The following is a 15,718-nucleotide window of genomic DNA, read 5'->3' as shown; positions in this document are numbered from 1 at the left end:
TAACAGTGCGGAGATAAATGTAACTGATAGCTTTGATGTGTTAGTCTCTCAATAGACAGGTAGTCCTTGACTTACGATAGTTCACTTAGTGACCAAAGTTACAATAGCATTGAAAAAAAGTGACTTATGACCGTTTTTCACACTTATGACAGCTGCAGCATCCCCAGGATCATGTGATCCAAATTCAGATGCTTTGCAACTGATTCATATTTATGACAGTGTCCCAGGGGGGTCATGTTTTGTGACCTTCTGACAAGCAAACTCAATGGGGAAGCCAGATTCACTTAACCGTGTTCCTTAACTTAATACTGCAGTGATTCACTTAAATAACTGTAAAATGGGACAAAATTCACTTAACAAATGTTTTACTTAGCAACAGAAATTTTTGGTTCAGTTGTGGTTATAAGCTGAGGACTTCCTGTACTTCTCTTAGAATTCACATTTTGACAGTTTAGAAAAGAAGCTGTTAAAAATCATTTGACCAATGTGGGATGTAAACCTCATTTGGGGTTTGGATTATTGCAGCGTATAGCCTATTTACAGAATAGGGTTAAGATGGCATTAATACCAGCTCAGGATTGTTGGAGGATACAGTATTTTCCAGTGCGCTGCTTCCTACATTCCATGGCCGGGGACTTCACTTCCTTGTAGCTGATTACTGGGTGTTAGATATTCAAATTTTTTACTCTGGTCTCCGCCCCCTTTATGCTGATTACTTCAGTCTTTTCACTCAGTAGCTGAATACAGTGGTGTTTTGGTTTCTCTCTGTTCTTATTCGTGAGTTATTGTGTTATTTATTTAATTTATTCAATCTATTTAATTTATTTAAGTTCATTTAAGTTAATTTATTCACTTGATTAATTATTTGATTGTTTTAATTCATTTAAGTTGATTTAATAATTCATTTCTAGTTATGCTGGGACTGTATTTATTCTTGCATTGGACAATTACTGCTGCTACTTATAGGTTTGGATCCTTTATATGTCCACAAACCTTGGAATTCTTTGAATGCCTTTAATTCAGCAGCCATTTGAAGTCAGTCCTGTTGGGCTGCTATGTGTATGTAATTTGCCGCAGGCGGTGCTGCTGGGCAACTGGTGAGCCGGTTCATCCGCTCCCGCCTCAGTCCCAGCAAGGTTTCGTTAAAGAGACCTTCAGAGCGGCTCCGGAGTCCATGCCTAGGCTCCAGGCATACTCTGATGTGTTCAAAATCGGGCGGCCGCCATTTTGGAGAGGTTTGGGGCGGTTTGCATGCTGCGGTTCGGCAGCAGACTAATTTTACTGAAATGAGGTCTGACCTTCCCTGAGGGGACTGGAACGTTTATTTATTGATTGGGGAGAGCCGCTGAGCTGCGGGAGTGCCCTTGGAGAGATATTTGCCCTTGTTTTCCTGGCGGCCGCCATTTTGTTTCGCCCTCGTGGCGGCCGCCATCTTGGATTAGCATTAGTGACGGCCGCCATTTTGTTTGGCCCTTGTGGCGGCCGCCATTTTGTTTACTAGTAAAAATGGCAACTTTAAAGTTAAAATTTGAAATTGTGGAATTTCCCTGGCTCTTTGAGCTGTATGTGAGAATGGAATGGTCCTTATTATTATTTTTACACTGCCTTGCCACCTGCTCCTGCATTTTTAAATGTAGGCCTATTGCAGGATAGGCTTTATTCCAGGACTTATTAACGGTGCAGGGGTCCTTATATATATTAATGATTGTTTTGCCTCACTATTTTACAGAATCTTTTGTTCTGCTGACATGGCTGATCCTGTCATTTCTTCTGAATTGGAAGAAGAAGGCAGTCCACCTAGAGAATTGCCAGCATCCCCCCCCCAGGGGCTCTAAGGCCAAAGACAAGACTAAGGGGGCCAGATCTCGCAGACCCTCTAAGAAAAAGGCTCCTGCCAAAGATAGATATGCTCTTAGAAGGCATAATGCTTTAGAACGCCAATATAACAGGGCTAGGCAGTCTTCTCAAGTGAGATCTTCTCCTGAATTTCCTGCTGATCCTGTAATTTCTTCTCTCCCTGTCTTTGGGAATTTACCTCATCATCTTCCTCCAGAGATGTCTAGTGTGATCCAGGAAGCTGGTGATAGTCAACAAGAAGTGACCAGACCTTGTACCATGGAAGTCCCTGTTATGGTTCATCAAGCTCAGGAGGCTGAACTTGATGGGGAAGCTGTATCCGTTGCTTCGCATACTGAGCCTTCACCAGCTGTGTCTGCAGGACTTTCTACTGTGACTGAGCCACAATTGAATGTTCAGGCTATGTTGTCAGATGTTTTGGCAAGAATTCTGTCCACAGGGTTGCAGCAAGGTGTGCAGCCTGGTCAACATTCTGTTCCACCACCTCTGCGAAGGGGTCATTTGTCTGAAAGGCCTTCTACATCTGCGCATCATGGCTATGATTCCAGTGATGAGTCTGAGGTGGAGGAAGAAATTCCTGAGGAGATGGAATTGTCAGAAGATGAGGACTTCGTTCCTGAGCAACCAGTTTTCACAGGCCCGTTCAGACCATCGCTTTTCCGATCTCTCCTTCACAAGGCCAAAGTGACTACTAAATTTGGTTTGTCTTCTGTTTCTTCTGCTGATGCCTCCAAAGAGGCTTCCGTACATGATCCTTTATTCCAAGTGTCCAAGCCAGATAAGGATGTTATTCCTTGTCCACCTCTGTTTGCTGAAGTGGTTCAAAGTGGCTGGGCTCAACCTGGCTCTTTGACTGCTCCTAGTGCTCTTGATAAGAAACTTTACTGTTCTGCTCCCGAATTGGAGAACATTTTGGCTTTGCCTTCGGTTGACGCTCCTGTTGCAGCTCTAACTTCATCCTCTGTCATTACTACGGACATTGTTGATGGACTTAAAGCAGAGGATCGGAAGGCAGAGTTGGCCTTTAGAAAGACGCATCAGGCGGTTGCCTGGGCGGTCAAGGCAGCCACCTCTACATCCTTCTTCACTAGAGCTTCCTTGCTCTGGCTACGCCAATTACAAGAGAGGTTGCCTCCTGATGACATCAGATTGCACCATGATGTTAACAAACTAGTGGCTGCCGCTGAATATTCAGCAGATGCTTCTCTGAATGCTGCTAAGTTTGCCTCTCGCGCATTGTCCTCTGCGGTGACCTCTCGTAGGTTGTTTTGGCTGCGTAATTGGAGAGCTGATGCTAAGACCAAATGGAAGCTGGCGTCTGCACCTTACTCATCTTCGAAGTTGTTTGGAGCGGCACTGGACCCTTTACTGATAGAGGACAAAGATAAGCGCAAGATCCTTCCGTCATCCTACAGGAGACAGGAACGCAGGTATGCTCCATACGGGCAGCGACATTCCTTTCGTCCCTTCACTGGATCAGGGATGTCCTATCATCAAAGACCTTATTCACAAGGTTCAGATCGACCTTCAGACAGACAGTCCTTTCGAGACAGAGGCAGGCAGCATCTCCAGTCCAAGCGCCCATTCCGGGGATCCGGTTTCAGGCCGTTCAGACGAGGCAAGTGACTCAAGGCCGTCGGCTCCCATTGGTGGTCGTCTCCAAGGTTTTCATCATCAGTGGGAGTCTTCCAGGTGCGAACAATGGATCCTTCGCACCGTGACTTTCGGTCTGTGTCTAGAATTTCTCTCCACCCCTCCAAGTCGTTTCATCCGTTGTCAGGTGTCACCGCTTCCGGAACAAAGAAAACTAATGGAGGCAGAACTCCATCATCTCCTCTCCATCAATGCCATCGAATCAGTTCCCGTGCGCCAGCAAGGGACAGGCTTTTATCGACCGTGTTCCTGGTGCCCAAGTCCTCGGGAGGGGTCAGGGGCATTTTGAACTTAAAACTTCTCAATCAATTCATCCTGTATCGACGGTTCAAGATGCAGTCTTTGAAGTCAATTTTGGCATGCGTCAGACAAGGCGACCTTTTGCAATCTGTGGATCTCAAGGAGGCATACTTGCATGTGCCTATCCACCCAGCACATCGCAGATTCCTGTGCTTCGAGTACAATGGCCGTCATTTCCAATACTGCGCGATGCCCTTCGGTCTCTCTTCTGCTCCACGAACATTTACAAAATTGGTAGCAGTTGTCGCAGCTCAGCTCCGCCTGATACCAGTGAGAATCCTCTGTTACCTCGACGACATTCTCGTCCTTTCTTCTCACCCACAGCAGGCAGTCCGAGACATTACAGCTGTGATCACCGTGTTCCAACAATTCGGCTTCACCATCAACTTTCCGAAGAGTTATCTCACGCCCACCACTCACATTCTTCATCTGGGGGCGATCATAGACTCCAGCAAAGGTCAGGTGTTTCTCTCACCAGACCGGATCCGCAGCCTCAGAGATCTGGTGTCTCAGGTGAGATCTCTCAGGGCGGTGTCTCCTCTACTGCTGTCCCAACTTCTGGGGAAGATGGTGTCGTGCATAGCTATCGTTCCTTGGGCACGCAAACACTCCCGTCAGTTGCAGTGGTTCCTGCTACGATTCCAGAAGTCGGGGAGAGGCACGTCCAAGACACCTGTGTTTCTCCCACCTCTAGTCCAGACATCACTCATCTGGTGGCTGTCACCGGCGCTGTCAAAGGGATGCACGTTTCTGGAACCAGACCAGCTCGTGGTGACATCAGACGCGAGTTTGCAAGGGTGGGGTGCTCACCTGCTAAACGAAGTGGTGCAAGGTCTTTGGTCTCCGGAGGAGAAGATGCACAACATCAATTGGTTGGAACTGCAAGCGGCGCGCCTGGCCCTCCGGCGGTTTCGTCCTCTCCTACAGGGTTAACATGTTTTGCTCCTCACGGACAACATGACAACGAAGGCCCATGTGAACCGAGAAGGGGGAACTCGATCCAAACCCTTGATGTTAGAGGCGGAGAAACTGTTGTCTTGGGCAGAGCGCCACACGAAGTCTCTTCGGGCGGACCACATTTCTGGAGAAGACAACGTTCGGGCAGATTGGCTCAGCAGAGAACATCTAGATCCGGCAGAGTGGCGCCTTCATCCGGAGACATTTCGGGACATAACCCAGAGGTTCGGGACACCCCTGGTGGATCTCTTCGCCACGCCTCAGAACGCACAGCTTCCCAGGTTCTTCTCCTGGTTTCCCTGCCAAGGTGCGGAAGGACACGACGCCCTTCGTTGTCGGTGGCCCCCGGGCCTGCTTTACGCATTCCCTCCACTGCCTTTGATCCCGAAGGTCATCAGGAAGGTCCTGAGGGAACGGGCCGAACTCCTTCTCGTCGCCCCTTGTTGGCCGCGCAGGGCTTGGTACGCAGACTTGGTGAATCTTTCCACAGCTCCCCATTGGATTCTTCCTCTGCACAAGGTGTCGCTCTCCCAGGGAGTCATCGCCCACCCAGACCCCCAGTGGCTCCGGTTAACCGTGTGGCGCTTGAGCGGGTGTTCCTAAAGAAGGATGGCCTTCCAGATGATGTGATACACACCATTCAATCGTCCAGGCGGCCATCGACGGTGCGTATTTATGAGGCTTCTTGGAAAGCCTTTACGGTCTGGTGTTCCAAGCATCATGTTGACCCCACATCGGCCGATGTTCTGGAGGTCCTGCAATTTCTTCAAGCCGGTTTGGATAAAGGACTGGCTCCGGCAACGCTGCGGAGACAGGTCGCGGCTCTGGCCACAGTCTTGTCTCGCGACCCTCGTCGGCCTTTGTCTCATGATTCCAGGATTCGAGGTTTTCTTCGGGGGGCGACTGTCATCTCGCCGCCTATTGTACATCGTTATCCTTCCTGGGACCTGCCTTTAGTTCTTCAGGCTCTCACTTCCGATCCGTTTGAACCTTTAGCCTCCATCAGTTTGAAGTTCCTGTCATTCAAGTTGGCGTTTTTTTGGCCATTACGTCTGCAAGGAGGATTTCCGAGATTGCAGCGTTATCTGCCCGCAAGGATCTTTGCATCTTCCACGCGGACAGAGTTGTACTGAGATTATACCCTTCCTTTGTTCCAAAGGTGAACTCATGGTTTCATCGAGCCCAGGAGTTGGTCTTGCCTGATTTCTGCCCGGATCCTCACCATCCCCACGAGAAGTGCTGGCATACGTTGGATGTACGCAGGGCTCTGCGGAGATACCTTAAACGAACGGCTTCCTTTCGACAGACTGAGGCCCTCTTGGTGTCCTTCCATCCTGCTTCCATGGGTCGTAAGGTGTCGTCTTCAACTGTGGGTCGTTGGATCAAGGCGTGTATTTCGATGGCGTATGAACGCCAAGCCAGACCGGTTCCAGGCAGAATTTTTGCTCATTCTACTCGCAGTGCAGCGACAACGGCTGCGTGGGCTACTCAGGCTTCCATTACTGACATCTGTCGTGCTGCTACCTGGTCTTCAGCTTCATAGTTCATCCGTCATTACAAGATTGACTCTTTTGCCTCGGCTGAGGCTTCATTTGGCAGACGGGTGCTTCAACAAGTCCATTCTGCCGGGGTGGCCGAGAGCAGTCAGCCTCCCACCCTTTAGTTGAGCTTGGGTATATCCCAGCCATGGAATGTAGGAAGCAGCGCACTGGAAAATGGACGTTGGCTTACGTGAACGTCCTTTTTCAGGGCGCTGCGACTACATTCCATTTCCCGCCCTTGTTCCGGCTTCTTGCTCTGGCCGGCTTGTTGTTGGCGATGTTTGTGTTTTGTTGTTTGTTTCCTTTCTTATAGATTCCTGGTTTCCAGCTCCTTCGTGAAAGACTGAAGTAATCAGCATAAAGGGGGCGGAGACCAGAGTAAAAAATTTGAATATCTAACACCCAGTAATCAGCTACAAGGAAGTGAAGTCCCCGGCCATGGAATGTAGTCGCAGCGCCCTGAAAAAGGACGTTCACGTAAACCAACGTCCATTCTGCCTTCGAACACTTGCCCAATTCTTACATTGTGTGTTCATTTTTCATGTGTCATAGCTGAGAAAATTTTACAATTCTCTCCCTAAGTCAGTGTAAATTGGCATCCTTGTCAACGAGGCACTGCAGGGAACAAAATGTACATCACTCAGTTACCTTCTGTGAGATGGGCAGCCATAAACTTGATAAATAAGTAAACTGGCTGATCTCACGCAAAAGAAGGAAAAAAAAATAGGTACATTATGAATTTGAATTTCAAATGATCAAAAATTACCAACACGGACAGTTTTTTTAAATTATGCCAAGCATTTCCAGCCTAGGGTTACCGACTCCTCTTGAAATCAGTCCTGGCTGCTTCCTCTTCCATATAAATATGTATGTGTGCATCATACACATTTTCGTGTGCTTATATTTATGTGGATGTGTGTGGCAGAAGCCATATTCCATCCAAGGGCAGAGTGGAGACAGAACAACCAAAATAACACCTTCTGGTTTGCCATAATTATAAAATAAATTATCATAAAATAATCGATCCATCATTCTATAACAACTGTTCTTTCCCATCTCTCTTTTACATACCTGGCAAGCAGAAACACAAATCCCATGTATTCCCTGCTCATTTTGTGCTGCTTGATATTAAACTAGGTCCCCCATCAGTCCACTAATTTCTGTGCCACGTGAAACTTAACTGTGCCCTCTGATCTTTGTGATCAGGTAAAACCCCAGCAAGTTTTGCTGCCCCTAATAACACCATCTTGTGAGGAGGAGGGTCCTCCCACCCGGAGGAGATTTTAAAAAGAACCTTTAGGGTAGATGATAAGGTAGAGTCATGGCTGCCAGCCAATTGACCCAGGTATTCTGAACTGTGTGTTGCATGAAAATTAACTAGTATGGACAGAATGCAAACATAGCTTGCCAAATAATAACATTGACATATATGCAAGTTTTTTTTTTTTTTTAAAATACATTCAAGATTTCTAAGGTCAAGCTTTCTTAGCAGTCTGGTTTCATTTCACCTAGTTTGATATATTTTTGTGGTCCAAAATATTCTCACAATTTTTCTCCTGCACATATTCATTTTTCTTTTTCAGACTTTCTGATGATCTGGATTTCAAAATCATGTCACTACTGGTGAAACTATGACTTTGACAATTCCTACTTTTGTCACGATGATGCCTCTGCACTTTAATGTTTTGTTCAGATATGTCATAGTTTTGCTTCCCAAAGCAAGTATCTTTTTACTTAATACCTGCAGTTCTGATTTTAAGAAGATAAACTCTGTTACTATTTCAGCTTTCTACTTGCATTGCGGTGGGCTTTTACATTCCCTTATTTCACCTTCCACAAGAAATCTTTTAGGTTTTTCTGCCTTCTAGCTTTCCACAGAAATCATCATTTTATCAGTTTGTTGCTGTTTTTTCCAGCAATATTAATCCCAATTTCTATTCCCATCATTTGTGCAGGTATGTTAAATACAGGTAGTCTTCGACTTAATGACAATTGAGTCCAAGATTTCTGTTGCTAAGCGAGACAGTTGTTAAGTGAATTTTGCCCGATTTTACGACCTTTCTTGCCACAGTTGTTAAGTGAAACTGCAGTTGCTAGTAACAAGGTTGTTAAGTGAATCTGGCTTCTCCATTGACTTTGCTTTTCAGAAGGTCACAAAAGGGGATCACATGATCCCAGGAAACTGCACCCCATCATAAATACGAATCAGTTGTCAAGTGTCTGAATTCTGATCACATGACCACGCAGGTGTTGCAACGGTCATAAGTGAAAAACGATCATAAGTCACTTTTTTCACCGCCATTGTAACTTTGAACGGTCACTAAGTGGACTGTTGTATGTCGAGGACTACCTGTATTCCATGTCTGCTTGCAAACCACAAGAAGTATTTTAGCTGCATCGTGTAACATTTTAAACGGTTCTGCTGGTAATACCAACCAGAGTATGAAGCTTTGCTATTAGCAATATTTCTCATTTAGCAATATGCTCATTTAATTTTCCAGATTGTCTGACAGTAGTTCTATGATTGAATCTTCATCTTATCAGTAATTTGGGGATGTTTTGTGTGCAGCTCTGCAGTGTAATTCGCACAGGTTTTTTTGTATATCACTTCCCCCCCCCCCCCCCCCCCCAGATCTTTGCCTTCTATGCCCATCACTCCATGAAAAGTTTCCTTGGTTTCTGTGTCTTTCTTAAGAAAACAACTCTTTTCCTCCCGTGGTGATGGTGGCTATGGGAATTTACACGGTGGCCTAACTTTGGAGGAAGGACTATGTTTACATTATCCCTGTTTTTGTTTAATACACCTCTGAGGAACGATGTGCTTGCATTGCAACGTAATTGGAGAATAATTGTTTGAGTGTTTGCATTGTAGCCAGTTGTGTTTGATGGTGCAATGTTGAAAGAGAATGTGTGCTTTTGTATTTTAAATATTTATATATTGGTGGCTTTTAAATGGAGTGTTTGCTTTAGAATTTGAACAGTTTGGGTGTGTGCTACCGTAGCTTTTGGTAATAATGAGCCATTTCTCTTGACACTGAAATCTGCTTATTGTTTATTTCTTTGAGGCTTCTTTGCAGTGTGGGCTGGAGTTGGGATGTGATTCGGGGAGGTTGTGTAACTGTGCAGTGTCTTATACAGATAGTCCTTGAACAGCAGTTCACTTAGTTACAACATCACTGAAAAAAGTGACTTTTCATAGTTACAACCATTAACAGGACCCCCATGGTCATGTGGTCAAGTTCAGATGCTTGGCAACTGACTCATATTTATGACAGTTGCAATGTCCCAGGATCATGTGATCATCTTTTTTGACCTTCTGACAAGCAAAGTCAATGGGGAACCCAGATTCACTTAACAACCGTGCTATTAATTTAACAGTTGCAGTGATTCACTTAACAACTGTGGCAAGAAAGGTCGTAAAATGGAGCCAAACTCACTTAACAAATGTCCCACGTAGCGACAAATTTTGGGTTCAATAGTGGTCGTAAGTCAAGGACTACGTGTATTCGTGGTCATTTGAGGGCTGTTCAGTTTTCATACTTAAATTGCAGCTTTGGGTGGAGAGTTGATGGATAATCCCCTATATACCTGAACCTTTATATAGTACAGGTATATAGTCCTCAACTTACAAGAGTTCTTTTAGTGACCGTTCAAAGTTTCAACACCACTTATGGCTGCTTTTCACACTTACGACTGTTGCAACATCCCCATGGTCATGTGATCAAAATTCAGACATTTGGCAACTGGCATGTATTTGTGAAAGTTGCACTTTCCCGAGATCATATGATCCCCTTTTGCGACCTTCAAAAGTCAAGGTCAACGGAGGAAGCCAGCTTCACTTAACAACCGTGTTACTAATTTATCAACTGCAGTGATTCACTTAACTGTGGCAAGAAAGATAATAAAATAGGGCTAAACTCACTTAGCAACTGTCTCGCTTAACAACAAATTTTTGTGATCATACGTTGAGGACTACCTGAAGTTCAGTGTTTGTGGGAATATATTGATAGGATAGGATTTGCATAAAGCAAACATTACATATGCATGAAAAGATGTAGCAACATTTGGAAAGCTACGTACCACTATTGTCTTTCTGCTTCCAGGCCATGAAATTTCCTCTCTGCAATAGATCCTATCTTAAGCTAGCAATGATAATGAAGGAAAGCAGGAATAAGGTTTAGCTCAGTTCTGGGTTTTTTTCCCTTTGCTTCTAGAAATGTCAAGGGTGCCTTGTGTATTTGTTTTTCCATCACCATTTTAATGTTTCTTTACAATTATGCAGGAACTGAGAACATTTCCAAATCCTGCCTGGGGTTATTTGCGAAGAGAACATATTTTCTCTTTCCGTTCTGGGCAGGCTGACTTTCCAAGATGTGATTGTATTTAGTGCTAAAAGGTGTTGGACTAATGTGGATTCAAGTTCATTCTTGTGCATAGAAACTTACTGGCTGATTTTGAACCAGTTACATTTTCTTAGCCAAACCAACCTACTTGAACTCCAGAAATAAATTAGAAGATAATCCAAGAAATTTAAAAAATAGTTGAACTCAGGACCACATTTTTTTTTTAAAAAAATTGATTTATATGCTGCCCTTCTCGGGAGACTCAGGGTGGCTTACAGTGCGTTAAGCAATAGCCTTCATTCTTTTGTATATTTTATACAAAGTCAGCTTATTGCCCCCACAAACTGGGTCCTCAATTTACCTACCTTAGAAAGGATGGAAGGCTGAGTCAATCTTGAGCCTGGCAAGATTCGAACTTAAAGTAATTGCAGACAGCTGGTGTTAATCACAATGCTATCAGTCTGCTGAGCCACCAGGCCCATATAGTCTCATGTCAAGTCGTATTAGAGTATTACAAGAACGTGCCTTCTCTGCGTAAGGATTAATCAGAATAGAACTGGAAGGGACCTTGGAAGTCTTCTAATCCATCCCCCTCTCAAGCAGGAGACCCTACATCATTTCAGACAAGTGACTGTACAGTCTCTTCTTAAAAATGTCCAGTGATGGAGTGCCTGTGATTTCTGAAGGCAAACTGTTTCACTGGTTAATTGTTCTCACCGTTAGGAAGTTTCTCCTTAATTCCAGGTTGCTCCCCTCTTTGATTAGTTTCCATCCATTGTTTCTTGTCCGGCCTTCTGCTTTGGAAAATAAGTTGACCCCATCCTCTTTGTGGCAGCCCCCCCCCGGAATACTGCTATCATGACCCCTCTCCCCAGTCCTTCTTTTCTCTAGACTAGCCAAACCCAGTTCCTGCAACTGTTGTTATAGTTTTTAGTCTCCAGGCCTTTTAATCATCTTAGTTGCTTTTCTCTACACTTTTTTCCAAAGTCTCACCATCTTTTTTGTAACAGGACCAAAACTGGACGCAGTATTCCAGGTGTAGTCATGCTAAGGCTTTGTAATACTTTGTGTGATTTTGATCCTCTGTTTATACAGTTATACAATCAAATTATACAATAAAAATATAAGTGGATTCATTGTTATCTTGATCAAACAATGCTGATGATAAGAGTGTCTCACCTTTAACTGAACTATTTATGATCATCTTTGTCCATCCTACTTTGTAGGCTTGTTGTGAGGGAAGATGGAGGGACCTTTGAGCTCCAGGAGAAAAGGTGAGATTTAACCTGAATGAATAATTTGTCTGACCCTCCAGTTAATACTAAATCTGCAAATAGAGGTGGGATGACAGTGGCAAAAGAAAACAAACATAGTACCAATACTAAAGGGTAACTTGTGTGTGCAATCTCAAAAACCTCTGGAGCACCGCTTGAACACCATCAGCATTGACAAAACCCCTATCAGTCAGTTGCAAAAAGCAGCTTTTCTCAGAACAGCTTACATCTTCGGTGATCCCATCAAGTAACAGGTCCTTGGGAACGACTCAAAAGAGAGATAAAATGCCAAATCCAATGTAAACATCTAGTTGACTGTAACCAACCATAATCACAGTTTTCAGAGCAGATTCCATTGGCCAGGAAGAGACACTTAGGTGTTCTCTCTCTTTTTTCCAAATAATACAGTTGGATTTATTTATTTATTCATTTATTTATTCATTTATTCATTTATTTATTGGTTCAATTTATATGCCACCCTTCTCCGGAGACTTAGGGTGGATTACAATGCGTTAAGCAATAGCCTTCATACTTTTGTATATACCTGCTTAGTAGGGCTTTCGCCCCCCACTAAGCGGTGTTCTTTTTTATACAAAGTCAGCTTATTGCCCCCACAATCTGGGTCCTCATTTTACCTACCTCAAAAGGATGGAAGGCTGAGTCAACCTTGAGCCTGGTGAGATTTGAATTTGCAGTAATTGCAGGCAGCTGGTGTTACTTAACAGTACTTTAATCTGCTGCGCCACCAAGGCTCTTGGATTGTTTCCAGATCTGTGTTTTCTTTTCTCTAGCTCTCTTAAGGCCAGATCCCTTTTCATTGCAGCATCCAGCAGATGAGCCAAGCCAAGCCAAGTGTATTTGAAAGAGCCATGTATCAAGAGGCAAAAATTAATTTTGAGTATCGGGTTGCAGAAATGGAAGTTGTTTAAAATCCAGACCAAAATGTACATGGAAGAGAGAAAAGCAAGATATGTACATAGAAAAGGCATCCAACAAGGTTACTCTGTAGGGAGAAAAATGGCTCTATAAATAATATAAACGCTGAGAAGACCTTTAGTGTTTATTTATTTATTTATTTATTTGTTTAAATTTCTATACCGCCCTTCTCCAAAAGGACTCAGGGCGGTGCACAGCCTAAGTAAAAAACAAAGCATACAAAATTTAAAAAACAGTATTAAAATAATTACATGTTCTGGCCGTAAATTAAAACAACCCAATTTAAAACCAATTTAAAATTTAGCTCAAGCCAGCCCAGCTAGTTGAAATAAATAAGTTTTCAGGGCCCGACGAAAAATCCGGAGGTCTGTTATTATACGTAACTCCGGGGGAAGGTTATTCCAGAGGGTGGGCGCCGTCACAGAGAAGGCTCTCCCCCTGGGGGTCGCCAGCCGACATTGTCTGGCGGACGGCACCCTGAGGAGGCCCACTCTGTGCGAGCGTACTGGCCGGTGGGAGGCTATTGGTGGCAGTAGGCGGTCTCGTAAGTACCCCGGCCCTAAGCCATGGAGCGCTTTAAAGGTGGTCACCAACACCTTGAAGCGCACCCGGAAGACCACTGGGAGCCAGTGCAGCTCGCGCAGGAGAGGTGTCACATGGGAGCGCCTCGTCGCCCCCATAATCCCCCGCGCGGCCGCATTCTGGACCAGCTGGAGCCTCCGGGTGCACCCCAGGGGGAGCCCCATGTAGAGAGCGTTACAGTAGTCCAGGCGGGAAGTGACTAGTGCCTGAGTGACTGTGCGTAGAGAGTCCCGATCTAGAAAGGGGCGCAACTGGCGTATCAGGCGAACCTGATAAAAAGCCCCCCTGGCCACGGCCGTCAAATGGTCTTCTAGAGACAGCCGTGCGTCCAGGAGGACGCCCAAGTTGCGAGCCCTCTCCGTGGGGGCGAGTGATTCGCCCCCAATAGCCAGCGATGGCATCAGCTGGCTATATTGGGACGCTGGAAGCCACAGCCACTCGGTCTTGGAGGGGTTGAGTCAGAGCCTGTTTCTCCCCATCCAGGCCCGCACGGCCTCCAGGCACTGGGACATCACTTCAAGGGCATCGTTGGGGTGGCCTGGGGTGGAGATGTACAGCTGGGTGTCATCAGCGTACTGATGGAACTCCACCCCGAAGCCACGGATGATCTCACCCAGCGGCTTTACATAAATGTTGAACAGAAGGGGCGAGAGGACCGACCCTTGTGGCACCCCACAAGCAAGGTGCCTCGGGGTCGACCGCTGCCCCCCCCGTCAACACAGATTGCGACCGGTCAGAGAGGTAGGAGGAGAACCACCGCAGAACGGTGCCCCCCACCCCCAACCCCGCCAACCGGTGCAACATGATACCATGGTCGATGGTATCAAAAGCCGCTGAGAGGTCTAACAGGACCAGGATAGAGGAGCAACCCCTATCCTGAGCCCTCCAGAGATCATCCACCAACGCGACCAATGCCGTTTCCGTGCTGTGCCCAGGTCGGAAGCCGGACTGGAGCGGGTCTAGATAGACAGTTTCATCCAGGTACCGGGGAAGCTGTTGTGCTACCACACTCTCAACAACCTTCGCAACAAAGCGAAGGTTGGAGACTGGACGATAGTTAGCCAAAACAGCCGGATCCAGAGAGGGCTTCTTGAGGAGGGGCCTCACAACCGCTTCTTTCAAAGCAGCCGGCAGGACCCCCTCACTCAAAGAAGCGTTAACAATCTTCTGGAGCCAGCCTTGTGTCACCTCCCAGGAAGCCAGTACCAACCAGGAGGGACACGGGTCCAATAAACATGTGGTCGCGTTCAGCCGTCCCAGGACCCTGTCCATGTCCTCGGGAGCTACAGGATCGAACTCCCCCCAGATAACACTCTCAAGACCTGCCTCAGTCATCCCGTCCGGACATACCCAGTCAGATGCCAGCCCTTCCCGAATCTGAGCGATTTTGTCATACAGATACTGCACAAAGTCCTCAGCTCGGCCCTGCAAGGGGTCATCCCGCGCTTCCAGATGGAGGAGGGAGCGGGTCACCCTAAACAGGGCGGCCGGGCGATTATCTGATGACGCGACAAGAGCGGCAAAATAGCTAGATTTTGCCGCTTTTATTGCCACTAGGTAGGTCTTAATATGAGACCTCACCAGTGTTCGGTCGGATTCGGAGCGGCTGGTCCTCCAACTACTCTCCAGGCGTCTTTTCCGGCGCTTCATCTCCCTAAGCTCCTCGGAGAACCAAGGAGCTAGGTGAGTTCGGTGCCGGGTCAGAGGCCGCAAAGGCACGACACGGTCCAAGGCCCCGGCAGCCGCACTATCCCAGGCGGCCACCAGGTCCTCAGCCGAGTCGTGAGCCAGAGTCTCAGGAAATGGCCCAAGCTCCATCTGGAACCTATCAGGGTCCATCAGGCGCCTGGGGCGGAACCACCTGGTCGGTCCCGCCTCCCTGCGGCGGGGTGCAGCGGTTAGAAAGTCCAGTCGAAGGAGCGAGTGGTCAGACCATGACAAGGGTTCGATGACTATATCCCCTGTATCAAGGCCACTCGACCACTGACCAGAGACAAAAACTAAGTCCAGAGTGTGTCCACCCATGTGAGTGGAATCATGAATTAACTGAGTAAGGTCCATGGCCGTCATGGAAGCCATGAACTCCCGAGCCACCTCAGACGTTTCGCCGACAGATGGCAGGTTGAAATCCCCCATGACTAGAAGTCTGGGGGTACCAACCGCCACCTCAGCTATGACGTTGAGCAGCTCAAGCAGGGCCGTTGCCACGCGGCAGGGAGCCAGGTACGTGATCAACAAGCCCATCTGTACTCCACGACCCCATCTCACAAAAAGG

At 46.5% G+C, this 15,718-nt stretch overlaps 1 protein-coding gene across 2 annotated transcripts in view; it reads left to right on the top strand.

The window, feature by feature from the left end:
* Nucleotides 1–12,970, top strand: part of RFWD3 (ring finger and WD repeat domain 3) — a 37,926-nt gene extending 24,956 nt beyond the window's left edge. Inside the window, exons 13-14 of one of the 2 annotated variants that reach the window (XR_011601002.1) lie at nt 11,878–11,925; nt 12,749–12,970. The gene's annotated coding sequence lies outside the window, so the exon portion shown is untranslated. Of the gene's footprint in view, nt 1–11,877; nt 11,926–12,716 lie in introns of both variants that reach the window. The other variant, XR_011601001.1, reaches the window with a different exon arrangement.
* Nucleotides 12,971–15,718: the final 2,748 nt, after the last annotated feature.

This window comes from Pituophis catenifer, unplaced genomic scaffold (assembly GCF_029215685.1).
Source record: "Pituophis catenifer annectens isolate HBS135680 unplaced genomic scaffold, rPitCat1.0.hap2 SCAF_13, whole genome shotgun sequence".
Classification (NCBI taxonomy): domain Eukaryota; kingdom Metazoa; phylum Chordata; class Lepidosauria; order Squamata; family Colubridae; genus Pituophis; species Pituophis catenifer.
The sequence above is the reverse complement of the archived record's forward strand: the minus strand, read 5'-3'. Positions and strand labels throughout refer to the sequence as shown.